Source organism: Numida meleagris, chromosome 5 (genome assembly GCF_002078875.1).
Source record: "Numida meleagris isolate 19003 breed g44 Domestic line chromosome 5, NumMel1.0, whole genome shotgun sequence".
Classification (NCBI taxonomy): Eukaryota; Metazoa; Chordata; class Aves; order Galliformes; family Numididae; genus Numida; species Numida meleagris.
In genome coordinates, this window is record NC_034413.1 from 28,486,630 (window position 1) to 28,513,162 (window position 26,533).

The following is a 26,533-nucleotide window of genomic DNA, read 5'->3' on the forward strand; positions in this document are numbered from 1 at the left end:
TCTATATGCAAATGCTGCAAATCTTAAACATAAGGTGTGTGAAAAGAAGTCTAACTTAAAGATATAGGTATTAAAAACATGTCAAAATCCTGGTAGAAATGGAATACTGTAATAAGAAATAATCATACAGACATGACAGCTCTCACCAGTGGAAGTCGTACTTATACATCTGTGCTTTTTAAGGTGTCAAGAACAACAAAACAACTTACTGTGGCATCTAAAATGCATGGAAAAGTTACTCTAAGTGCTTCAGCACGTGCTCCTATAGATATTGAACTGCTGGGGAGTAAGAAGGATTTTTTTTTAATATATATATATATTTTTTCCAGTGGGTTAATGGACATCGGTAAGTAAAAGCTAAAAAGGGAGGAACAAATGGCCTGTCTTCACACTGGAGGAAGTTTCTCCATTGAGAAGCCAGAGCTGTCCACTCTTCGATGAACTCATAAGTTTCTGAGGAAATGGGTGACTACTGAGTGACAGATTGTTGGAAATATAAAGTCATTTGGGACGGTTATTCAGGATTGCTCTTGGTGGAGAAATACAGCTCTTATGATTCTGAGCAGCTACATGAGAAAATGTCAGGACTTTGTATTGATGGAAATAAAATTTTACATTCAGTAATGGCAGGATGTAGCTCCAGCAGCGCAAACTCAGAGCTCAGAATGAGTGATCAGCTTTTTAGGAAGGAGTTTCCAAGGTCATTAAAAGAACTTGTTGGAAAATGTCAGCTCAATGCCACTGAAGAGCCCTCTTTGGAGTATTTTCCTTCCTGCTGACCAACAGGTAGGATTTTCTCTAGGTTTCTTGTTTCAAGTAATGGATTCTCTTCGTGCTATCATGTTAGTTAAACAAAGTGCATTATCCATCCCTCTCAGTCTTAATTTAACCTACTGACATTTGGGTGGGGTGTGTGTACATTTCCATTTTAAAACACAATAGCCTTGTTTTTACCCCAGCCTAGCGTCTAGTGTAAAGTTTTTGCTCTGCATTTTCTCCAAAGCTTTTGTTGATATTTTCTTATTCAGTTTGCATAGATGTTTTTTTAATTTTAAAACCCTTTCCTTCCTCTGTATCAGGGATTTTATTAATGCAGTGGAGATCTAGCAGCAGTGATGATTTCATACAGTCGAGGTGATAGTTTGTAATTTTGAGGGCTTTTGTAAGAACTTGTCTTTCTGCTCTATAGGCAGTGCTTCTCTATAGTTAATATTCCCAGCTTCTTCTGTTTGCTCTGTTTTCACCTGACATCAGTAGGCTTGGGTGCGGTTTGAGAATTATGCTGGCAACAGTTATTTACTAAGAAAAGTAAAGTGTAATTCATAAAACTTTAATTTCTAAAGGATTATGTCTTTTATGAGCCTTCATTCAGAGATGGACTGCATGGTGTTTAAAATGAAATTCAGTTAAATAATGAGGAAATAACCTTCTGGTAACAAGGCCTCTCTCCCTTGTGACTTTCACTGTGTAATTCTTTTTTAAAGTAAATTTTAATTTTTGCACCACTATTACACAGATGTGAATATGTAAACTGCTTGAACTGCTGATGGGAGCAGAAGCTACTGCAGGAATCTCTTACATTCACTGGCTTGGGAATTGTGTAGGAAAATAACCAAAACATGGTAAATCTCCATCTTCCTTTTCTGGCTCGTTACACACAGTGAAATTCACTCCCCCTCCATTCAAGCTCAGTTTTGCTAACTCAAACTGCTGGGCGAGTGAAATTTATCTCCTTGAGGAACCGCGTTTGGAATTCGTGCCCAGAAGCAGCTGGCCAGGTGAGCGAGAAGGGGGGCCCACAGCGCTTCAGGGAGCAGGCTGCTCGCTTTATGAAGCTTTAGCAGAAAAATGAACTCTAAAAACAGTTCTTCATGCTTGGATGAAAGGTCTGTCTGCAAATAGAAGCATCCATATTCAAATGTATTTCATATAGAAACACTGTACAACGTACGAGCTTTTCCTTCTAACTGCTGAGGTACTCGTTCAGCAGATTTATTTCCTGCAAATCTGTTCCCTCTGGCCACGTGTGTTTGCTATTCTTTACTAAACTGATCCTTGTTGGAAAAAAAGCTCTCTGAGGGATTTTCACTGGAGTCTCCTTTCATTAATGCTTTGCTGATAATATACACGGGAAAATGGAAAGAAATAAGTCATTTATTGTTTCATTTGTAGAAGTCACTTAGGATTAATAAGATTATTCTTTTTTTTTTCCCTGTGAAAAGTGTAATAGCTGACCTTTAAAAGAGCAGTATTATTGTTCTGACAAGTCACTGAAGTCCATTCTTAATGAAAATATTTTTTGAAGCTTCACATTCTTTACGTGAAAACAAATTATTTCATTGCTTATGGTTACTTATGCTGCACCACTGAAATCATAAACGAGAATTTAAACGGAAGAAAGTTTAGCAGCTTCTTCTCTGTTCCTCTCTTCCCTGCTGCCATGACTACCAAGACTGGTAGAGCTGTGAGTGCAAGTTGTACATAAGAAGGCAGATATTTTACAAGCAGGTTTTTCTTGGTGGGGCTGGAGCTCAAATAGTTTTTCAAATCTGTAACACGAAGATAGAATTCTCACTATGCATAATCTCCAGTTACTTAGTTCTAAGCTGAAAAATGGCTGCAGCTTTCACAAATATTTGCTTTAGTATATTTTACAATTAAGTTCCTTCCCAGAATGTGTAAATTCTTTTGAGAATCACATTAGTCCAGTTGAATTATAAACAGTTCCTCTGAAAGAGAATCTCAATACTTTAAAGCAATTTATTTTCCTTTAAATAAGCAGGTAATATATTGTCCTATTTTATCTCCTAAGCATCCTCCACTGAGTGAGAGAAGTGAGATCTATTCAGAGCTGATATCCACTCTCTCTTTCCTCATCTCTTGGGCATAATGCCTTGCTTTCAAGGAGGAATTAAAGTATCGCATCTTAAATAGGTACAAGCAGGAGAACTTAGATTTTCCTGCCTTACAGGGCACCTTCTTACATCTGGGATGTGTGTGTGTATTGCCTCAGTTTCCTGCTGGCTTCATGAAAAGTGGCAAGGAAAGAAAATGCCTTTCTCCACATATATGCTGCACAAGCAGCAGAAGCTGTTGTAGGTGGTCGGTCTCTGACCCCATTGTGAAGTCTTGGTTGGCCAAAGCCGGGGAAGAGAAGACTCGCTTCCCTACATTGTTGTGTTCCTCACCTTCTTCAGTCTGTGCTGTGTGCTGCCAGCTCCTGAATTGCAGCTCATTAAGAGAATGCTTGATTGGAGTGAGAAAGCTGTGGTTTCCGTGAGATTCAGAATCTATGTCTTGCAGTGCACACGGGTCTGGCAGAGTGGCCTGTGAAGCTCCTAATGTGTGTGGGGTGACAGGCTTTCAGGGAAGGAGGAGCTGTACCTGGTGGAGAGCTCCAGGCCCCTCTCCCAGCCTCCCACTTGCCCACTGGCTGCTCATTCCGCCTGCCTCGAGCAGCCCAACCTGCCATTCCTCTGGCACCACCCTCGCGTGTTGGCTGAGCTCTGCGTATTTTTTTACTTGTGTGTGCGTATGTATTGGTTTTGGGTAAGCTAATGCAATTGTGAGAACTTTTCAGTTATTTTTTCATTGCCATTGGCAGAGTTTAAAACCATTTGAAACGCTGCCATGTTGGCTTGTGCTCTGTAAGAAACAGGGGGGAGGAATCAGCGTCTGCCAAATGGAAAGGGATAAAACTGGTGTAATGATATGTTGCAATCACGCTGCAAAACCTACCACAGTAAATTACTGCTGTAACAATCTCCTTCCTGTTGCTAGAGGCTCCAGCCCAGGCTTTTTCACATCTCAGTATTCAATTGTTAAGAGAAGGTTATCTCCACGATCCGTAGCACTGAGCGGGTGCTCAGCTTCTTGGAGGACAGGCAGGAAAGCAAGACAGAAGCCAGGAGCGGCAGGTGCCTGACCTCGGGTGGGCAGTGCTGCTGGATCCCAGTGCCATTGGTCAGTCCCTGGTGGTCAACCCACACAAGCCCAGCACAGCATCGCTGGCAATGCTCCATCACACTGCGCGTTGGTCTGTGCTGTGTGGGCTCTTCTCCCTTTTTGCTCACTGATCTGTAGATCACAGGCTGCACAGCCTATGGGACGCCCCGTGGGGAGCTGTCTGCTCTGTGGCAGTGGCTTAACACAGGCCCGGTGGCCATGGGGACTGCTGTCCTCTGAGAAGGCCTGTGGGAAATGGGCTGCATCTCCTGCTTCCACCCATCTTGCGCGCATGTCCTCTCCTCAGACATTGTGCTGTCCTTGGCACACAGCCATGTTGTTGTTAGCGCTGAATGAAGGAGTGAAAGGGGAGAGAGGGCCAGAAAGCTGGATTACTGTCCTGGTTTCAGTGATCCTCCTAAAGGGAGGGGAGAAGGTGATGGCCTCAGTGTGGGAAAGTTTTCAGAGCTGCTCTCCAAGTAGTTTATGCTCTGTGGAAAGAGTGGTTTGGGTCTCTTGAATCCAATGGCATGGTTTTGAGAGAATTATTGATCTGTTTAGGGGAAGGAGAGGGAAAAGAGGAAAGTAAGCCTACTCTTTGAGGGGAGAGCCATGAGATCCTTGTGGTTTCAGAATTGTAAGCTGATGGCCCTGTGACAGCGCTTTGACTTTCCAGAAAAGCATTGTACAAAACTTCATCTGGTGGTCAGCGCTAAAATAGTGAATTGCTGGAAGAAAGTCAGCTGCCTTGTGCTTAAACTGTGCAGACCGCCTGGTGTGACCCAGGGTGGCATCACTGTAGGCTCCCCTCCCTCTGGTATGGTGGACAGTGAGCACAGAACATGCTGGGAGCTGTACAGACGCTGTCTGGGAGTCCACGAGAGCGCGGTGCAGTGGAAGCTCCCTTCCCTCCAGGCACCTTCTGGGCTGGTGTCCCTGCCTGGCTCGGTGCTGCTCCCAGGCTTCACAGCTCACCCTGCTGGGCTGTTCCCCTTGGATATGAATGGACCTTTTTTTTTTTTCTTATGTGGTGTTTATACAATTAAATTTACTCTTCTTTTTCCATTTTTTTTTTAAAAACCAGCATCATTAGTTTCCTGTATTTGAAGTTCACCACCACATCCTTGCACTCCCTAAGTCCCCAGCCTCTGCTTTTTCCAGTAACAATAATAAAACCCAAAAAAGCTTGTTTTGTCCTTGTTACAGCTACAAAAAAGTGGATTTAGATTTAGCTATGCTTTGCCCTTAGGTACCTGGCAGGCTTGCTTTCCTTCTCTCCAAGTCCTTCCTGCGAGGAATGAGCACAGCTGATCTCAGGGAAAAGACTCGGCTCAGGGAGCATGTGCTGGCCAGGGAGATTTTTCCCTTTGATGCCCATTGCTCCCCGCCTCTGGTGCTTCATTCACATTTCACATTCTCCAAGCTCAAAGTCATCTGCAGTCACAGGCCAGAAGCTGATTTTCAACCCTGCTGCATGGCCCAGATCACCCCAAGGGGGTTTTCCCTTGTGCAGGTCGCCAGTGAAATATTTTGCATGGCTTAAGTTGAGATATCAAACTATTTCCCAGCTCCAGCCAGTGTGAACTGAAGGCTGTTAGGAAAAATGCTGCCTGTCACATTAATGTGAGTGATCAAGAAAAGGCCCAAATAACAGCCCTGGAAATGCAGAGTCTGGTCTGCCAATTTCTTTCTCTTTTCTCTTGTGAGATTAACAAGACATTCTCTCTTAAAATGAAATCTGATATTTATGGGAATGCCTCATTCTCTATAAAGATATTTTTGTGTGTGCGTGTGAACAGACCAAACTAGATATAAACTGTATGGAACAGATAAGTCACAATATGCTTAAAAGAAGTGGATGTTTTTATGTTACAAGTGTGGGTGTACCTCATTCTTTCATATGCTGGAAGCTCCCTACGGAAAATCCATAAAATAAAATGGGAAATAAGAAACTGTTTTTTGCTGATGTAAAATAGCGGAGGACAAACTTTCTGAATTACAAAGAGCCCAGCAAAGATACCTCCCTGGGTACTTGTCATGGTTTTGTGATTTTCGGTTATTGGTATTCCACATCATAATATCATGTAATGAATGTACCTGGTTCTCAGAAGAGAAGGACTACCACATTTCCCAGGCTACTTTTCTCCTCTGTTACCATTTTCCAGACAGAGGGAAAAGATAAAAGCTTGCAGATCACGAGACCTCGTCCCTTTTTTTACCGCCGTCTCTCGTCTTGGCAGCACCTCGCTCTCCGGCCGTCTTATCGTTGGTAGTAGAGTAAGGCCTACCTTGATTTTGGGACGTTCTCTCTCTCTGTATTGGATTTATCAGCTTAAATTGTAATATATTGTATTATAGCGTGTTGTTTTGCATTCCGATATCTTATTTAGTAAATTAGTTTGTTTCTCCTCAGATTGTTGCCACTGTTCTTTGCTCTCAGGGCCATCTCCTTACCCTTTTTCCCTTTTCCCTTTTCTCGGAGCGTGGGCCCATGGGTCCCCCGTCCTATTCGTCACGGAACTGGGCTGAACGCCCGTAAACCGTTGACAGTACTCTTTCTAAAAGAAAATTGAACAAGTCAAGATGAGTTTGGGCTATTTGGTTCAGTTTTGCATTGAGGCAGTTGGATTGTGTTCCTTGTGATATTAAATTCTCTTTGCCCTAAGTCCCTTTAATCATGAATGTCACAGAGTATCCATTTCAAATGGTGTTTGGATTGGTTATCCTAAGTGGAAAACGAAGGGAGTGGAGTGTGGTTTGGTGTTGGACTAGAAAGGGATGGCACAGCTGGGGAGCGTGGTTTGGTCTCAGCACCATGAGGACCAGGCTCCAGGTGTTCCTGGAGAGCGACTTCAGGCAGCTCTGTGAGGGGAGAATTTCTTCTGCTTTGGTAGTGCCAGAGGTTGGTTCCAGGCCTTTGCTGCTCCAAAAGAAGCATGTGAGGATGCACAGCAGGGGAATTACTACCACTTTGTGGCAGGTGAGGAAGGAGAGGTGCCTGGACACTGTTGCCCCTTGCTGCCTGGAGCAGGGGCTGCTTTTCTTCTGGCCTTACTATTCACACCTTGAAACCCCCTGGGAAGCTTAGCTGGCTGCAAGGAGGGAGGGGCTGGGGGCTGCAGCCCCATCACCTGCACTGCTTTAATTTTGTCACAGAGGGGAGAATCACAGCAATGAAGCCCATGGAAATGTAATTTACTGCAGCCGAAAGCTGCCACACTGAAGGGATTTGGTTTGTTATTTCTGTGTGTTGCCACTGGCTGCCAGAGCAGTGAAGGAGGATTTGATCAGGGAGCTTGGGCTCTAGGAAGCCATTTTGTTGCTGTCACAGCTCATAGCTCGTCAGAGTTTCCAAGGTAATTCTGATTTTTCAGGGGACCAGTTTGATTGCTTCAGAATGCACTGGGCTTGCTTGATCCTGCATCAGCCAAAGGAATATGCTTCTTTATACATGATTTTCTTTGGAGCACTCAAAACAACTTTGCTTGCTTTTTTGTTTGTTTGTTTTTAAGCTTTTCAAGATCTTTTCAGCAGATGTGCAGCCTGCCATGGGGTTTGTCTCTGTCTCTCCCCTGTTCCTTACCTGCTGACCTGGGTGTGTGAGCAGGCAGCTGGGGGTGTCCCTGCCAGATGCAGTCCTCCAGCAGCTGCAGCAGCAAAGTGGCATTTTTACTCTGCTGGACCACTAGATGGGGAAATTGTATTTACATTTTTGGGCTGTGAAATGAAGCCAGACAGCAGCACTGGAGCCTTTGATAGTAATGAAGCATATCAAGCGTGTTATCTGCAAGAGGTGCGCGGCGATGACTCAGATGTGCCCTGCTCTTCAGCAGCGATGCCGCAGCTCCCCTGCAAGGAGCCAGGCTCTGCAGAGCCATGCAGGAGTTTGGGGAGCTTCTAGCGGGGTGCCCTGCCCTAGCTTTTGGAGGTTTCTGTGGCATGGAGCAGCAGAAGGGCCAGGGCATGCCCACACAGCTGCCAGCCACTGCATATGCCCCACAGCTCTGTATGGGAAACAGGGAGAGGACATAAATGTTTCCATGGATTTCTGAAATGAGCTCCTGAGGCTGGGAGACCAGAGGGCACCTGAGAGCTCTCACCCTAGGTTTGAGGCAGGAACATAAAGCAATGTGTGCTCAGGTCCTTCTGTTGCTTTCAGTGTTCTGCTGTTGTAAGCTGTTGGTTTTTTTGAGATTAAAAGTATTTTTCCACACAGTGACAGAAGGTGTATGGTGATGCTGGGCCTGATGGCCTGCAGGTGGGAAATGTGATGATGGGGCAGATGGGGTAGAATAAGCTGGGGAAGATTTGGTAGGTGTGAGAATATTTCCAAGCTGCAAAGATCTTTGCCCCAAACATTCTAAGTGTCAGTTCTCAACCATTAGATCATTTTGACTTAAAGCACACGTTATCTGGGACATCATGGACCCTTCTGGTAAGAGGAAGCCTGATTATAATTCATTTTGGATTACCTAAAGCTGTAAGCCCAGAAAGTACTGGATGACTCGGTGATATGCAGTTTTAAAAAAAGAAAAAGAATAAGGGTAGGGGGCATGGTGCAGGCTATAAGGATGATTTTATGTGCTGCAGAATGTTAGGGTGTTACAGTAATTCAATAACAACTTTCTGTATGCTGCACTACTTACAGACCAGATGTGCCTTCTACTAAGCTGCCACAAGTTTTCCAGACCTCCTGTGCATAATGTAACTTTGGAATCAGCTTTATTTCTCTAAAGATATTGCTGTACTATTTTTGGGAGGATATTTAAAATGATTCAACCATTCCAGCGTGATAGCAGCTATAAAAGTGTGCACTTCTACCAGTGCAGGCAGGGCAATGAGCCGTACCATGAGAAGTTACCTTCACACCAGTGTGACCGAGTCCGTGCAGCTCCCTATCCCCACCTATCCCTACACATCTCTGCTGGCACAAGGTCTGTGTGGGGCCCTGGACCCCTCTTCACTGTGCAGCAGTGGGCCTTGTTGTGTGCCTGCCACAGCTGAGGAATCCTCTTGTGAAGGTCAGTGTCAGCTCAGGAACGAGCCACAGGAATGCATGTAAATAAGCGCACCTGCATTTTTTTGGCAGTAGGAATTACTGTAAATAGCTTAGCAAGAAATATGGATGAGTGTTTATAGCCATTTGGATCTTACCACCAAGCAACTAGAGTGCCAAATATTTTCTCAGCAGTCGTGTGTTTTGTTGCTGCATGTGTTTATTAGAGAAATAATATCTTCAGGGTGGAGTTTGGAAGCCAAAGATAGGAAGGAAAGAAAATGCCTGCAGGCAATGGCTGTGATCATCCCTTGTGTGATTTCTGTTTGCTGTTAAGGAAGACATCTTGTGTGTGACCAGATTTCCAGTAGGACTCTACATTTGATCGATGGAGTACAGGGTGCGTGATTTCCGCGCCCTTGGCTAGGAGAAGGCTCTATCGTGTACAAAGCATGTTTGGAGATGAATGGTATGTGAAAGTTTTCCCCCTTTTGTTTTGTAGAAATGCTCCCATCAGGGAAACCTGAGGCCAGCACTCCTCTCAACCCAAGAAAGTGCTGGTACGGGAGCAGCAGCACAGTGTTCTAAGGGGAGCTGCGTTGTCTGGGTAGAACAAGTCTTCCCTGTCGCATGGCATAGAGGTAACTCTATTTCATGAAGTCAACTGCTTTTGAATTTTTATCAGTAGATCTTGAAATTATTCATGCAGGACATAAAAAGAATTATTTCTATCTTAAATATGAGGAAACAGCGTAAGTGCACGCACAGAGGAGCAGAGACTCTCTCTTCCTACCCCAACCTGTGACACCACTTCAGGTGGGATAAGTGTGTTTGCCTTGAGCACCTCAGTGATGGGAGACAGAGAAGATGTCCTGGAGAAGGTTTGCCCTTGATTTTGGTTGGAAGATCTTCCAAAATGTATCAAGTCCTCATCTCCTGATGTGCAGTAGTGTGGCATGTGTGTTAACCTGCTCAGGCCCTTAAAACAGGTGGTGCATTAGCTGAAAGCTAGACAAACATTCATAACCCCCCATTCCAATCTCTTGGAGGAGTTTTTGGGCTTCCATGTGTTGTGCTGGCAGGCAGGCTGTGTTGTGAGCTGAGGTGCTGCTGGTAGTGTGAGTAGGGATGGCTGCTCAGGGCTGGCTCTCCCAGGCTGAAAAGCCCCAGGCTGCTCTGGCATCTCAGCAAGCCTGGCTGAGCTGGAGGTTGCGCTGCAGCACTGGCCCTGCAGAACACTTCCTTGCCTTCAAATTAGTTTTTGCACTTAGTGATTTACACAAGGCACTTTCTACACTCATTCTTCCAGACAAGTTAGGAGTAGTCTGTGTCCTAAAATATAAAATATCCTTTTCTGCAATTACATGATGTCCGCCAACTCCCTGCCATGTCTGGTGGATTTGAGGTTCAAAGATGCTGCATCAAAATTAGGTTTTAAATATTCATCCATGTGCGGCATAGGGAAATCTAGGAGCTGAGACATAATCATACAGTCCAGCGTTCTTTGGGCACTGAAATGTAATAGAAACATGCTATTTTATGCTCTTTGTCAAGATCCTATTTGTCTATTAGCTTGATTTATTTGTGGTCACTCTTTTGCTGATGCAGAAGCTACCACTGAGGTTTACTGCTGCTGCTGCTTCTCGCCATCTTTTTGCAATCATTGCTTAAGGAACAGTGCTGCAGACCACACTTGCCCTGCAGAGAATCAGTACCTCGGCAAGGCAGAGATAGGAGAAAACTGGTTATCCTTCACATTTGGGTATATGGTTTGCGTGGGATGGCTTTATATCCTGAATTCTGGGGAGAGGCATAAATACCAACCTGCCAGTTTCCTCAGTTCTCCAAGGGCTTCCCAGAGCTCTCTGTCTGGGAGCACACTTTTAATAGAGGACCATCTGCTGCAAACTCACATGTTTGCTAGCAAATGCCTAGCTAGTGCTGCTCCAAGTAACACTCAAGGTAGATGAAACAAATTAAGAAATGATACCACCTGCTTTTTTATTTGTTTAGTTCATTGCATTTTACAACGTATTGTGTAGAGTCAACTTTACTGTTCCCTAGCACAGTCTGTCAGATTTTGTTTTTGTGGGCTTTTACGCATGTGCTGTGAAAGATAATGGAGGAAACCGTAAAGATTGTGAAATCAGAAAATAAATAGCTGGAATGTAGAAGTGCAGTGCCTGAAGCTATCTGAAAATGGCTGGATCTGTAGTAAACAGCAGTGCCCCTTCAGAGCTCAAATAATCCTCAGTCTGCAAGTGTTCATTTATAGTTTCATGTCATATCCCTGTTTGTTAGGCTGCAATTCCCAGTGCAGGTGGGAATGCTCCCTCTGCTGCTTTAGAGCCCTCCAACTACAATTAATTAATTAGACATATCTCATTTGATTTCTAGAATGACTTACCCAACTTGCATCTTTGCTTTCAACTTTCTTGACATCTAGACACTTCATATAATTTGCGTATTCAATTAAAATGATTTGCTTCTTTGACCTTTGTTAAGCGATATGAGCTTCAATTGGCTCCTACTATTTCATACTTAATGTTATTAGCAAAAGCCTTTCAATTACAGAGATATGGTCAAATTCTTGAGAAATTAGGCTTTTATAAAGCATAGCACCAAACTACTGTGACCATTCTGAAGCTGAGACTTATACGATCTTAGTGTGCGTCGGGCACATAACGTACATCTTCATCTCGCCAGACTCTGCTATCATCAGGGCAATGGCCGATGAAAAGTTGAAACTGGGGCTGTGGGAATTGTCTGGGGCCCATCGCTCCATGATGTCGGGGATCTGACACCAAGCAGTCCTACAGAATGATTTGCCCGACAGTGAGGGGGAGAGTGTAAGTAGTCAGGTTAGATAATTTTGTTATTAATTTTCAACAGTCAGGATTTATGACTTGCCCTCTTGCTGGGAAGGAAGAGAAGGGGATTTCCCTGCCTGCTGGAGAAGCCCCTCTGCCCTCCCTCTGCCAGCCCTGGCCAGGGGCTGCTGCTCCCTCCTATTGCCAGCAGAGAGCTGAGCTGCTTCAGCTTGGACAGCTTTGTGTGGGTAGAGGTAATAAGAGCTGTAGTTTGTTCTCAGTGGTGGGTCCTTAGGACTCTTTCCTGCCCCCCACTCCCACTTTCAGGAAAATTACATTTCAGCTGCACAAGAGCAACTCAAAGTCATGCACTTAATGGCACCTACACTCTGATGGAGGAAGCCGTTTTGGTCTCTATCCTTGACTTCAGTGCGCAGTCTCCATGCAAAGCTGGTACAGCAAGTCTCTAAACGAGGATCTAGAAATCCCAACTGGGGGCTTACATAAGCCTTTTGCTTTCTTCAGAACCCAGAGCTTGGATAAATGATAAATACATCTCAGCTGGAGTGTCTCTGCAGAACTACTCCAGACAAACACCCACTTGTTCTGGTATAAAATGCCCCAAGTGTCATAAGCCAAAACTAAAACGTGTTGTTTTGTCTCTTTCACTCCTTTTTTTTTTTCCTTCTTTTTTTTTTTTTTAATCTTCATTCTGGGTTGGCTTTCAATTATATCAGCAATACACACAGCTGCAGGCTGAACAGGGCTGCTCTATAATCTGGCTGATACAAGAGTGGCATTGCGTGGCACAGCCTGGAGAAGCAGGCAGATCTTCACGCCTCCCCAAATCTGTCACCTCCCCATGGCTCTCAGCCTGCTAAATGCTAAGGGGTACAGGTTGGTGACCTTGGAGGGAAAGTGGTCTTCCCACCCCCCTCCAAATATCCCACAGGGACTCCGTGCTTCCAAATTCCATCCCCACTCTCATCCTGGGCATCACAGATAACATCTAGAAATTGCCTGAAACTGACTCCCAGGGTTTTGTGGCAGGTGTTTGTATTCTATACTCTGTGCTTTGGTGACCTTTTGTCTCTTTTTGTGCCTTGTCCTCCTACTCCACACCCCAATTGGAGGGGTCTCAGCACAGCGTGCTGTGCTGTGTCCTAACCCTACTATTAGACTCAGAATGTTTCTTGGTGGTTCAGTGTAAGGTGGTATGCAAGCTGAAAGTGGATTCCACACGATTCTTGCAGCAACAATATAAAGTTTAAGTAGCTTTGCTGCACAGAGAAAGCATATTAATTATCTCTACTGAGTGCACAGCATCACCAAAGTACCTGAGCTGCCCAATTAATTTACACTGAATCCTCTGGGTAGCTTTACTGAGCCATGATTGGCAATGAGCTGAAAGCTGCTCCAGGTGTGCTGTGCTGGCTGCAGTGCTTCCCAGACCCATGTGCAGGTTTCCATAATGCTGAGGCCACAGCTGCATCTCCTGCCCCATGTTTGTCCTGCCCACTTACCTTCCAAGCCTGGGCTTGAGCCAGCTGCACAGCCTCCAAACATGCTAGTTGTCTGCTGGGTGTGCTTTGGGTAGCAGCAGGGCAGAGATGGCTTGTGCAGCGTGGGGGACACAGAGTAGGAGGACGAAGGGCTGGTGGTGCCTGGCAGGAGTGGGTGGGGCGGCCTCCAGGTATGTGAGCCCTGGTGGAGCATCAAGGTCGGAGCAGTGCAAGAAAATAGGCAGTAAGAGCTCAGCATAGAATTGCTGGTAGTAACCAAACTGCCTGCCTCCCTGGCCTTCTCCCTGTGTTTGCTTGAAGGCCCTTTTGCAAAACTGATTGCCTATGTGATTTACTGCCTAGTTTACTACAAAAAAACACACAATTCATTAGAGAATTAAAAAATAATGTCATAGTAAAAGAGTATGGTCTTCAATGCACACTCACCAGCTTACAAGGGATGGCTAAATGTCAGCACATCACGGAAGCGTTTAATAACCACAAAAGCCACATCTTCCAAATGTAAAAGGCAGCATGAAGGAAAACATTTCCCTTTGGTTGCAAGAACTCAAGAGGTCTGAAGCACTGTCACTGACTTCTCAGGCTGGCTCTCACCTTGGGCTGGAGGAGCGGGGAAGCCGACTGGGGAGGTCTGGGGAAGTGAGTAATTCATCCCAACCTTCAGTGAGGGGAAAAGGCAGACGCGTTAGATGACCAGCTAAGGGAGCTGTGGCACTCAAGCTCCTTGCTTGTGTTTGCATGCACAGCAGTTGATAGGTTACATTCACCTGAAAGAAATATCACTATGGAGAAAATGGGGTTTCAGACCATCATTTGAGATTGTATCTTTCATGGAAAAGGAAAGGGACGCTGAGGGAGGGAAGGAAAAGGGGATTTTGAAGGGTAGGAAGTCTTACAGTGTTTTAGGTAATGCTAGTGCTTCCCACAAGTCAATTTTATAGCTTTTTACAAAGTGGCATCACATAGCAGGCAGCAGGGCCATGTGTGCTTGCCCATGTCCTTGGTGTTGTGTTTTGAGGGAAGCACAGCCCTAGGCCTGTCTTGCTGAGCAGGAAGCAAACCACAGGTTCTTCGTTGGGAGAAAGCTCCATGTTCAGGGAGAGAGGTCTCATGCTTTTTCTAGCCAGCAGTGACACTCCTCAGTTGCTGCAATTAACCTGGCACCAGCTCTGCCAAGGAAGAGCACTCTGCTGCAAAGCAGTCAGTCCCTTTGCTCAGGGTCTGCAGAAAGCAGTCCCAGTCTGAAAGAGAAACACGAGGCATTGGTCTTCCAGCAAGCATTGTGTGGTTGCAGGACAGCATCGTGCAAAGCAGAAGCCAAGGTGGATGGCTCTGGGCACAACAGTGGTAACGGTAGGAGGGAGTACAGGGAGAGTCCCCTGAGAACAGTGACAGGCAGGGAGTATGCATGTGCTTACCCATCCTTCAAGCATTCTTCTCTCTCTTGGGTAGAAGAGCACAGCTCTGGCTGAAGGCCAGGCTGGATCAGGAATGCACTGAAACCTTGGTGCAGCTCCATAGAGGATATCAAGGCTCAACCTGCCTGTAACTTCACAAGGCGCCGATTGCAAACAGCTTTTGAAGTTCCTGCCAATATCTCCTGTCAGCAGCTTGGGCAGAAGTACAAAGGAGGAAGCAGCCTTGCCATAAAAGGCACCTCTGCGCTGTCAGTTAGGGACAGTGAGGCCTGCTCTCCTGCACACAGCTGAGAGATACCAATGAGTGATGCTGGTTCCACCAAGGAGCAGCCTGATAACCTCCTGCCATCTCAAGAGTGAACCTCCCAGCTTCTTCTGCCAGGCAGTCATGAGCACAAAGCGGCTCAAGATATCAAGAACTCGGGAAGCTCCTGAAACTTTCACCGTTAGAGACAACAGCGTATTCCCCTGGGCGGCAGCATGGTCATTTAGTAGTGGATTACATTACCAGATGCTCACAAACCCATGGTAACTCCTTTAATCTATCGTTAGCATGTGAGACATTTTAAAAACAAAATCAAAAGCCTTCAGGACAGAAAAACCTTGCTGCCCCGTCAGGCAGCATGCAACAAGCTGCTGCGTTACCTGCAGGCTTGAAGTTGCTTGTGTCTCAATCAGGGCTTTCTGCCTGAGGATGAAAATGGATGAGAGGAGGTACTAAAGAGGAGAGAGCTCTGGGAAGGGGTTGAATGGTTTGAGATGAAGACAGCACAAACTGCAGTACAGTACTATAAAAAACAAGGCCATCTTTGTTTTCTGTAAATGAAGTGTGTTCGGCATTCTCTCCATCTCTCATCTCTTTCTTTCCCCAGTGAGCCTGGTATTTCTGTTGTTTTGATTAGAGTGCAGACTGTATCGAAATGAAACTGCAACCTTCCTTGGAAGTGGCTTATTTAATCAGGGAGATTTACAGAGAAATACCGAATTTGAGGACTGAAGACATGCAGATTTGAGATAAATCTGCATGTGATCTTGAGTAAATTGTTCTAATTTTGATACCAGTGTAGTGCTTAGCAGAAATCCTGCCTGCTGCTAGGAAGCATAAACCATGTTGCATCTGAAAACAAACAAACCACCCCCAGCAGCAATATATCTTGCCATTACTAGTCATACACTGGAAGTGAGAGTTGGCTGAGGTAAATGTTCATTTCCTTTTTGTTGTGTTTCTCATATCTTGCCCAACCAAACCCAGCAGCAGGCAAATAGAGACTGTGTTAAATCTCGGGCAAGGAGAACCTAAACTCTAAATTTTTCTTTAAAAGATAAAATCTTGAGGACTTGGTGGTGTTGAGGTGTGGCAGCCAGCTGTGCCCCTGGGCATGGTGGAGGTTATTGAGGTATCTGTGGCCCTTGTGCCCTGCATCCCCATGCAGTGCCCCGGCCCCTCCATGCTTTGCCAGTCACCTGCAGGCAGGACTGGTGTTTGGTACGCTCACAGACTTCGCATCACAAGAGGTTTAAAGCAGTTGTCTGCTTTCTGTAATCTGGAGAAACCCTGTGCTTATGGCCATGGGGGGCTGGAAAGCCATGTTAGTGGCAGCAACTGCAGCTCTTGGGCTGGTGAGAAGGTTTCTGGGAGGAGAAAGAAGAAAGTTTGTTTGATGGGATCTGGGTGTGATGGTGTCAGAGTAACAGCGCTAATAACACCTTTCCTGTCTATCTGAGGGTTTTCGTCACCAAAAACATATGAATACAAGGTTTTCCATGCAGAACTAATTTTGCTCTTCACAGTCCAGTGGACATATCATTTTGATGGAGTCAGAGACACACCTACGCAGAGTGTTTATCTCCACATGTGTATATATATGTAATTTTAAAACAGCCTGCACTGAACTGGAGTAAATCCAAAAATGTCTTAAGTCTCCAGGAGAGCTGAACCATGTTTAGGAATGAAGGTGGGGATGCTACTGTGGTATGGGTTGTTTCTGTTGCCAGAGCAGTGTTTAGGCAACGTGCTGTGCTGAGGTGCAGCTAAGATTATAAAGATAACTTGGACACATGAACTGAAAGCCTGGCGTAAAAAAAAATAAAATAAGTATACCACTAGAGATGCATTGGGCAGATGGACTAAGATGAAATTTATGAAAATGAGGAACTTCTGAATTTCCAGACCCTGATCTCAGTGACCTTCAACTTTACAAACTTTTTCAGCTTTGCTCAGTTGATGAAGGAAATATAGTATGTAGTTTCTATTGATCTGATTATTTTTAGTGCATCTCTTCAACGGGTTTTTAGGATCTTACACTACCACCTGGGGCTTCGCTATATTAGGTAATTCTCACACCACGTCAATAGCAATAGTGAAATCTTCAGTGGATTATTTTTCTGTGGCAAAAAGGATGAGAAGTCTGTGGGCAGGTATTTTAGGGAGTTGGTTTTCTCTTTGATCTTGCACATGTACACACGGGTTTATACAGCTGAGGAACTGAAGGGACAGTCTCAGCTGTGGGTGCTCACCCACTTGGAGACTCACATCAGGAGGGCGGTTGTGATTCCACAAAGCATTTTGGGCACTGTCTTTTACATCCCCTGTGTTTTTGTGGCCAGGATGTCCCAATGAATGGGTGGCAGTGGAATGAGAGCTGGTGTGGGGCATGGCCAGCGCTTATTGCACTAAAGATGTAGGTAGAGATGGCAGTCCCACGTGGCCTGTCCTCACATGGTTTCCCCAACTTGCAGCATTCCTTGTGTCCTCAGCCGCTCCCTGAGAGTTCACAAAACGTCCACAGGGCTTATGAATAATCCTTCTTAGGGCAACAGGTTGTACAAGCAATAAATTATTGGAGTTTGGAGCAAGTTGTTTTGTATGTGCATGAGGCAATTTCTACCGTGAGATTTTACCTGTTCTAAATCCAGCCTAGCCTAAGGACTCAGCTCTTGGTGCCAAAAACTGCACCCCTGGAATGGTGTGAGGCAGTGTGGGGCAGAGCGCTCTGCCGAGCAGTGGGTGTATGTCGGTGTGGCCCAGGAGCCTGGAGTAGTTCCCAGAGCTTAACACTCCTGCCATTCCTTAAATTGTGCTTGATGTCCAGCTGCATCTGAACCTCTTGTGGTGCTGTTTTCTTTTTGCAGACCCCTCCTCTGTCTGTAAGATGTGGGGAGTATCATCCTACCAGCACAGGAAGCTATCACATACAGGAACTTGGGATCTGATCTTAAACAGGGCAACGCTTTATCTGTGTCTAGTAGTTTCTCTGTGCAGAAGTGGCTTGTTTAGCTTGCTGGCTGCTGACTTTTGGTTACAAGGTGATGTTTGTATTTTCACATTGATTTCTAAGGCCTCACAAGCAAGGTCCTGCTGAGTCCAGCTCATAGCAGAGCCCTAGCAGGGGGAAACCAGAACGTCAAAGCCCTGCTCTGCCTAGGGCCAGCATTGCAGTCCCATCCAACACTGTGGCCAACAAGAGCAGAGATTAGTGCCAGCCCCTGCCGCAGCACTCTCATCCATTGCAGAGTGGCTCTGAGGGTACATTTCTCACATTTCTGGTCCCACATATGGGACCTAGAACTCTCAAAAGAAAATAATGCCTGTGAGGAACACAGTGTGTTCTGCTGTTTGTGTTTTGCAATTTAAACATCCAAAATTTTTTTCCAAACTAGACAAAGATACAAGAATTGAGCGATGTGCGGAATAACCTGTTTTCTATAAACATTCTCCTTGCGAACAGAAAATAGGTGCTTCAGTTTGTGAGAGAGTCAGTGCACTTGGGCATTGAGCAGCTGCCTCTGTATGCCCGTGCACGGCTGTGTACGTGCTGCCCCTGCAGAGAGCTGCACAGCTTTGTTCTCCAGGAACACCGGTGCCGGCACTGCGCCGTGGTGCATCGCAGGCTCTGAGTCAGCAGTGCAGCGCTGTGATGGAGATCCCCCGCCCTGCCTTGTGCGACCGCTGCGCATCCCTCCTGATGCAGTAGCCCTAACGTTCCTGTGATTCACATCTGTGAAGCATGACTCTGCCAAATATTATGCGCAAAAAGAATACTACATTTCTTCCCTGTCTGGAGTTCCGCTTAGGTCCTTATCCCAGGCTGATGAGCCTGAAATGCGAGTGCCTCGCACGGTATATCAATGTCACATGCTTGTCCTATCCCCCAGGGAGGGAGGTGCACGCAGTTTCTGTGGGGACAGATGGTGTGTGCTTGGGCAGGCAGGAGGAGCGGCCTGTAGGGAGTGGCCGGGTTCCAGGCTGCTCTGCCTCCTGGTTCCCTGTTGCTCTTCTTGCCTGGCTCAGCTTATAACATGTAATTATCAAAAAAATCAGCAGTGCCTAAGTCTGAACCACAAGTGGCCAGTTCACCCTGCCAGCTTCAGAGCATCACAGCTTGCACAGCCTCAGAGGGGAGGGTGACCTGACCTGCAAGTGCTGCCACGCTCCGGCCTCACCAATTGCAAAATGCTGAGTGCCTGGGAAAAAGTCCGCAGCCCCTGGCTGGGGGGCTCTGAAGGGCTGGGGTCAGGAAACAGCTCTCTGTGCCTGCCCTCTATTTTCACTAAACCAGATGAATTTTAGAGTAGGTGCTGACCTACATAATGTGGGTAGCCTTGCCTGCAACTGTTCCTGTGAGGTGGGCTGGAGAGGCTGGGCATGGGGTGAAACGGGGCAAACACGGGGTTTTTCCTCTTTTTTTTTTTTTTTTTTTGTTAGCTATTTAGAGACCAATCTCATTAAATCTATCCACTACAATTTAGTGGCCTTTGAATGAATGGATTAATTCAGTGTTATTTTATCGCTTTCCTCCTGCACCCTGCAGCTGTGCAGTCTAAAGTTATCTTGTTTTCTCATTTATAAGTGTTGTAAAGGAAGCTCCCTGGAGATGATGCAGTGTGCTGTACACGAAAGCCTCTGCTGAGCTCGATTGCTGTGAACAATCATCATAACAACTCCTTAAAGCTGCAGCTTGGGCCACGCTACATGGGGGAGGCATTAGCTGTACATTTCTCCCTTTTGCTGTTTCTCTTAGGGATCAGTAAAAGAAGAGATCTCTCACCTCCTAGGAAGGTGTTGGAGCATCAAGGCAATGGTATTGATTTGTGAGGGTTGGGTTCTTTTTTTTTTTTGTCTGGGATGACTGTGAATTGCATCTTCTGGCAACAGTGTCAAAGCAGCTGAGGGTCCAGAAAACAATATGAAGAATTGGAATTTGCACTCTTCATTGCTTTCATATCAGAGGTGCTGGATATTTGGTTCTTTGAAAAAAGAAACCTCTCATGCTGATCACAGCAGGGTTCAGAAACAATATCTAGGCTATCTCAGGATGCTTGCTCTCTGCAGGCACTGGGAAGGCTACAGTAATGTGCTTCATTTTAACTAAAACTTCATGTCCACTTTGGGATAATGTTTGAAAAGCCACACTGGATTTTGTCATTCCTAGTAGACAGTGAAAGTTTGATTTGATTTTCAGAGAGGGCATTTACTCAGAGCAGAAGCTGGCCATGCTGCTTGTATTCAGCACATCCATTGAACAACATCCTTGGCTTCTCTGGAGAAAGGACTGTGGGGATAGACTGCGCAGCTGAGCTGCCCCTGCCCAGCCCACTGCACGCTGGGTGGGAGTGCAGTGCCTTCTAGGAGATGCTCACATCTTTTGTTTTATACAGAAGTTACTTTTCATTTTAGGTCAAACCTCTGCTCTGATAAATCCAGGATAGCAGCCCTCCCACTCAAACTTTTCCTTCCAGTAGAAATTTTATATGAATAATCTCACAGTTGGAGATCTGAGAACCCTGTGCAATTCCTCCGGTGAGCAAGGAGCCTGCCCCCAGCCCTGGGAGAGGGGTAGCCTCAGCCCGCATTGGCTCATAGCAGTTGTTTGTCTGTCCTGTGGCTCTGTTCCCAAGACAGGCCCTCTGTCCTGGCTCCAGCCAGAAACAGGTCTGTCCTGCAGCAGGAGGGACAGCCATAGGCTGTGTCCTGGGAAGGCACACTCACTTGCCAGGAGCAAGATGCAGTCTCAATCCAGATGTGCTTTTCTCCATTCTGTGTGTTCAGTTTTTTTTTGCTTGAAACTTGTGTTGCACCAGGGAAAAGCCAACAGGTAAAGGTGGTTAAAGGGTTCCCAAAGGCAACATGTTTAGGCTGTAAAATTTCTTAGACTAATTCCTCTCTCTGTACATAATTAGTAAACTAATCATTGAGATTGTTTCCTATTAACAGGTTTGAGTAGCGACATGGTCCTGCTGTTTTTGGTTTGATACCTGCTAGTCAGAAACCTGCACATAGGTAAATGTAGAACATAAATTACTCGCCAGCAATCGTGGTCTATAATTCCAGGTCTAACTACATGTGGGCTAACTTAATGCCACTTTAAGAGTTAGCTTATTTATGAGGAGCTGGATGATAGATCTGCAGGAGGCAGTTAGGCTTAGCATGCCCTATATCTGTAAATTGAATCAGGCTGAGATATTTGCAGGGAGAACTTGTTTAGGCAATGTTGGGAGCTGGTTTGTGCCTGCACTGCACTGCCTGAAAGCTGGAGCTGCATCTGTAAAACCCAAAGGTGCACAATGAATCATCACCCGTGTACCTCGGTGCTGGTGCCTGGTGGCAGAGGGGCTTTCAGCCTGGCTTCTGCTTGCTGCTGCTTATGGTTGGACAGGGCAAGCAGGGGCTGCCAGGGCTCCCCTGGGCCCCAGGAGAGCTGGCAGCTGCATGAGGCCAATGGCTGCCTGGGAGCCATGTTGTCAGCCCTCGTTTTGGGCTGTGCTGGCAGACTTGCGCTGAGCTTGTGCGTTAACTCTTGTGGAAATCTTTATCTCCCCGGGTAGGGACAGCAGCCATTTCTGCCAAAACCATCCCTTTGCTGTTAGCTCCAAAGAGAAGGGCCATAGCACAGAGATAAAATGCCAGTGGGATGGGCAGGAAGATTGCTCTTTTTCCTCTGAGAGTCCCTTATTTCCAGGACTGATGTGGCTGTCATCTCATAATCCAGTTCTGGAAAAATATCTTTGTCATAAGATAGAGGTTGTAGTGAGGAGACAATTTTTTGATCCTGAAATCTAAGAATATTTAAGCATGTTTGGGCCACTTACTGCAGAATACATATCTTTGGGAAAAGGGTTAATGCAGTAGTCATTAATACCAGCTTTAGGTCAGTGCACAAAATCCATTAGTGCAGCAGATGCCTTCTGGTTTAATTTTGGCTGTCTCATTTTTATTTTATTTTTAACCGGGGGCACTAAGGCTGATATTCACATATGTTAATAGTGTTATATATGGCTTGAAGCAACCTCTGGAGAGGCTTCAGTCTAACTCTGTGCTAAGACCAAGCTCATCTACTGCATCCCTGAAAAATAGTTGTGTAACCTCCTCTTAAACCCTTTCACAAAGATTTCCCCAACCTCCAAAGACAAAAATTGAGTGTCAGGCTCCGGACTGTACTCATTATTCCAACCGAGGCCTCACCGACATTGAATAGAGAAGAATCACTGCCTGCCTTATTAATGCAGCCCATGAAATCTGCCTCCTGTTCATCAGCACTGCTTTGCAAACGCCTGTTCCATTCAAGATGACTCCTAATGCTTTTCTGTGTAGTGCTGCCTGACTCGTTATCGCTGACATAGTACTGCATATTTGATTTTCCTTCCTCACTGTAGGGATTTGCATGTGATAAAACACTTTGAATCATGTCAGATAGGAAAGGTATCTATCAGAAGCAAATGTGCCTTTGAAAATCAATGTCATTCCTAAGGTACTGTCAGTTGCTCTGTGGAAGCTGCTCGAATTACGGTGGAGGGATTTCATTTCCGTTTGGAAGGTGTTATGTATTTTGTTTCTAACAGTAATATTAATAACTGCTGTAGGTATTCATTTTTAGTTATTCCAGGAAGTTATTGACTTCCTGGTTTCTCCTGTGCATATCTCAAGCTGCATGTATTTCTGTTCCAGACCACAGGAAATCTTGTGCATTTATCGGTAAAGCAATTTGGGGGTTTGTGGCATGCAGAAAAAAATGTGTAAGATGGGTTACTTGCTGATTAGCAGTGTCTTCTTATTGACTGTGACTATTTAAAATTGTTTTCTGTACTTGTTCTGACATAATCTTCCAGTAATATGAAAACTTAAGACCAATGTTATGCTCAGCTTTGTGATACCAACTGGGGGAGAGAAATCGCTCATTTAATTTAATGCACTGAAAAGAATTTTTCAGTACTTAAAGAAGCGATGTGAGATAGCTGAGGACTTGCCTGAATTTCTTGACACGACCTCCATCCATGGCACTTCTGTTCTGCTTAGGGATGTGAAATCCTCCTGGGTGTGCAGATGGGGATGTAAACTTCAGCTTAAGAACAGCTGCAGTGGTTCTAAATATGAATAGGATGGGTTTGTCAATAGTTTGTCAACAGGCTTGTTTTCAGTCTTCTGCTCTGAGCTGAAGAACCCCTTTGTGCAATGGCATAATAACTGTTGGGCAGATGACTTTGACTCTCTCACTCTCAGGGACACGTGAATAAGACCTAATGAAAACTGCAGGATGACAAAGAGTGATAGCTGCTGCATGCCGGTAGGAGAGATAGTCCTTTCTGACACAGCACACATCTGTGACAGCTAGCATCTACCACACACTGGACAGGGCAAACAACTGTAAACAACGTAACCAGAGGACAACGCGCGCTGAATGCACGTTTATTCCAGATGAACTAACACAGGCCTGTTCTTCACTGCAGCAGAGAAAATAAAGCAATGCTTTATCACTCTGCAAAGGCCTGATGTGATATGAGGAGTTTTAACCAAGAACGTTTGGAAATGGAAAGCTAGTGCTGATGAAATGATGATCAGTAACTTTTCTTTCACTGTTGGTTTTGTTGTCTAGAAGGAGAGACGGCAGATCATGAAGAATGCAGAGAGCTGATGTAGCTTCAGTTCACGTTTTTGGTCATGGTATCTTCATTGCCTCTAACAGTGTTTTCTTCCATGAAATGGCATTTTATCTTTTTCTCAAAGAAAACAAAACAAACAAACAGAAAAAGCTCTTTTACCAATGCTTAAACCCACATCCAAGAGAAAGACTGAGCAAATCCCTCCCTGCCAAAATACAACAACTTTAAAACATCATGTTTGGTCTCTTAGCAGAACTCCAGCTGCATGCACCAAAAAATATGGGATGTTTGCCTGTTAGGACTCGCTAGCTGGTAGCAGGAATAAATACAAAATACCCATCGTAGATTTTAAAAATGTAAATCACTAAACAGTTCAATTTTAAAAAATACTTCTGTGGTAAACATAATGCAATAAAGCCTATGCAATGTTAGCTTTAAAGAAAGTCTTTACTATATTATCATGAAAATAATTTCTCCCCTTCCATAAGTCTTATTTTCATTATTTCCGTAGTTTTACCCCTGCACTGTCCAAACAGATAATGATACATAATTAGGAGGCATAGTGTGGAAAGAAATCCCGAATAAGCTCGCTTGAAGTTTTGATGCTTTTACATTCTCTCCTGTCTGGGCCTTGCCTGGCATGGTTGGGTGCCTTCCTCACAGGAGCTGCTGTGTGCTGTGGAAAAAGACAGCACATGTTGATGTTCATCGCTGCTTGCTGAATGTTTCTGGAGACCAAGCAGTGGATGTGAGCACAGTGAGGCGGTGGGTGCTGCGTTTCAGCAGCGGTGACAGCAACAGTAGGTCACCTCCTCTGGTGCTGATTTTCACGAGGGTTTTATTCAGGCTCTTGTTCATCGCTGGTAAAAAAAAAAAGCAGAGCAACTGGTGGTAACTATGTTGAAAAGGAGTGTTTTGTAGCTACATCCACCCCTTCAGCACATCAGCTTTGCAACCTCAACTGCATTTCACAGTGTGCTTGCAGCAGGCAAACATGCAAGGTCTGCTACAGTTATGCCCACAACCTGGCAAGCTATTCATAGTAAATAATCCATTAGGCTTTTTTTTCCTGTTTATTGTGAATTATCTGTGAACAGATGGCTATAGTGACTGAATTCAGCCTACAGAACTGCTTCATAAATGCTTTTATACTGAAAACTGCTAGTCTGAAGCATTTGCTTCAACTGCTCAACCTGCTGAGATGAAACCCCTATGTGCTTCCTGGTTAGTCTGCTGCTGCTCTGCTTGGCAGAGCACTAGGAAATGGTGCTTCAACTCATAGCCCAAAGGTGGAAGAGCTGAGTGGCAAAAACAGCACAGTCCTCATGTTTAGCTTTTCAGGAATAAGAGTTATAGAGCGAGTTGGACTGAAGTGTTGCCAAAGCCTCAGTGTGAAGCCCAGTTATGGACAGATTAAAAAGCAGTAGTAGTTGTGTTAAAATCAATGGAAAGAATCAGTCAAACAAAAAAGCATATGCTACAGTTACCTTTTGATGTTATCTTTCACACTGTTGCGAACTTTAACTTTATTTCATTTAACTAATATAATGGTTGTTTCTAAGAAATATTTCAAATCCAAGAATCATTTACTGATATTTCAAATGTAAGTTTATTACTGCTTCTTCAAGTTCTTTTTTAATTGGAGTGCCTTTCCATAACAAAGGAAAGAAAATTATTTGGCTTGCTATCTTTTAGTCGTCCCCTAGGAATGAAACTAGCATATTCGGAATAGATGCTCTGGAAGTGAGTTATTCAAAGTAAACCTCTCAAATGATTGTTGTCAGGTTTCCGGGGACCACACTACTAATTACTTTTCTTTTGCTATAAAAGCTGTATCCTTGAAAATTGAGAACTGTGTTTACAGGGCTTTTTCTACCCCATAACTACAGGAAAATACACCATAATTTGCACAAGGCAATCAGCGCACAGGGAAACACCATTGCCTGTAGCAATCACGCACCTGAGCACTGCTATAGCAGACAAGGGTAGCAAAGGTGTGATAAGCAAGCCTGTTACAATCACAATCTGTACCATCTGAGTAATTTCCTTATTTGTCATCACTCACTGGATGGATTGGAAGATTGGAAATGCAGGAATTTCACTGTTAAGGCAGTTGCTACAGAGAGCCCCAGTTGTGTGCAAGGCTCAGAGAAGGGATTTGGGCTGCAGTAATCATGTGGCAGCAGCAGCCCTGCAGCCAGCTAGGGCCAACCTGCTGCTACAGGGAGCTTGCTGTGCAAGGGGCTTGGGTGGCCTGAGAGTCTGTTCTGGAAGTACTCTTGAGTGTGATCTTGGTCAGCCTGCTTCTGCCTCCGCTTCTGGATCTGTGTGTCCGTAACAAGTGCTGTGGTGGTTGGAAGGAACCTATGTGCTATTTCATGAGGTGGGCGCTGGCCTCTAGGAGAAGCTTACAGACAAGCAACCTGTAGAAACATGAAAAAAGCATGGGGCAGGTTTGTGTAAACCATATTAAGTAAGCCTAGTTCACATCCACTTTGTGTAGATGAAGATAAGGTGTGGTTGACACACCTGAGGGACAGGATGCCATCCAGAGAGACCTATACAGGCTCATGCAAAGGGCCCAGAAGAACCTCATGAGATTCAACAAAATTTTCTGAGCACAACCCTGCTGTAAAGGACCCGGGGATACTGGTGGATGGGAAGCTGGACATGAGCCAGCAATGTGCCCTTGCAGCCCAGAAAGCCAACTGTATCCTGGGCTGTATCAAAAGAAGCGTGGCCAGCAGGGCGAGGGAGGTGATCCTGTCCCTCTGCTCCGCGCTGGTGAGACCTCAGTTAGAGCACTGTGTCCACATGTGGAGTCCTCAGTACTGGAGAGACGTGGACCTGTTGGAGCGCATCCAGAGGAGGGCCACAAAAATGCTCCAAGGGATGGAACACCTCTCCAAGGAAGATAGATGGGAGAGCTGGGGCTGTTCTGCCTGGAGAGGAGAAGGCTCTGGG

At 45.2% G+C, this 26,533-nt stretch overlaps 1 protein-coding gene across 3 annotated transcripts in view; it reads left to right on the forward strand.

The window, feature by feature from the left end:
- PHYHIPL (phytanoyl-CoA 2-hydroxylase interacting protein like) overlaps positions 1-26,533 on the forward strand; it is a 120,722-nt gene that overhangs the window by 12,272 nt on the left and 81,917 nt on the right. Inside the window, exon 1 of one of the 3 annotated variants that reach the window (XM_021398582.1) lies at positions 9,561-9,582. The exons of the other annotated variants lie outside the window; for them this stretch is intronic. The gene's annotated coding sequence lies outside the window, so the exon portion shown is untranslated. Of the gene's footprint in view, positions 1-9,560; positions 9,583-26,533 lie in introns of those variants that run through there. 3 annotated transcript variants of the gene reach the window in all.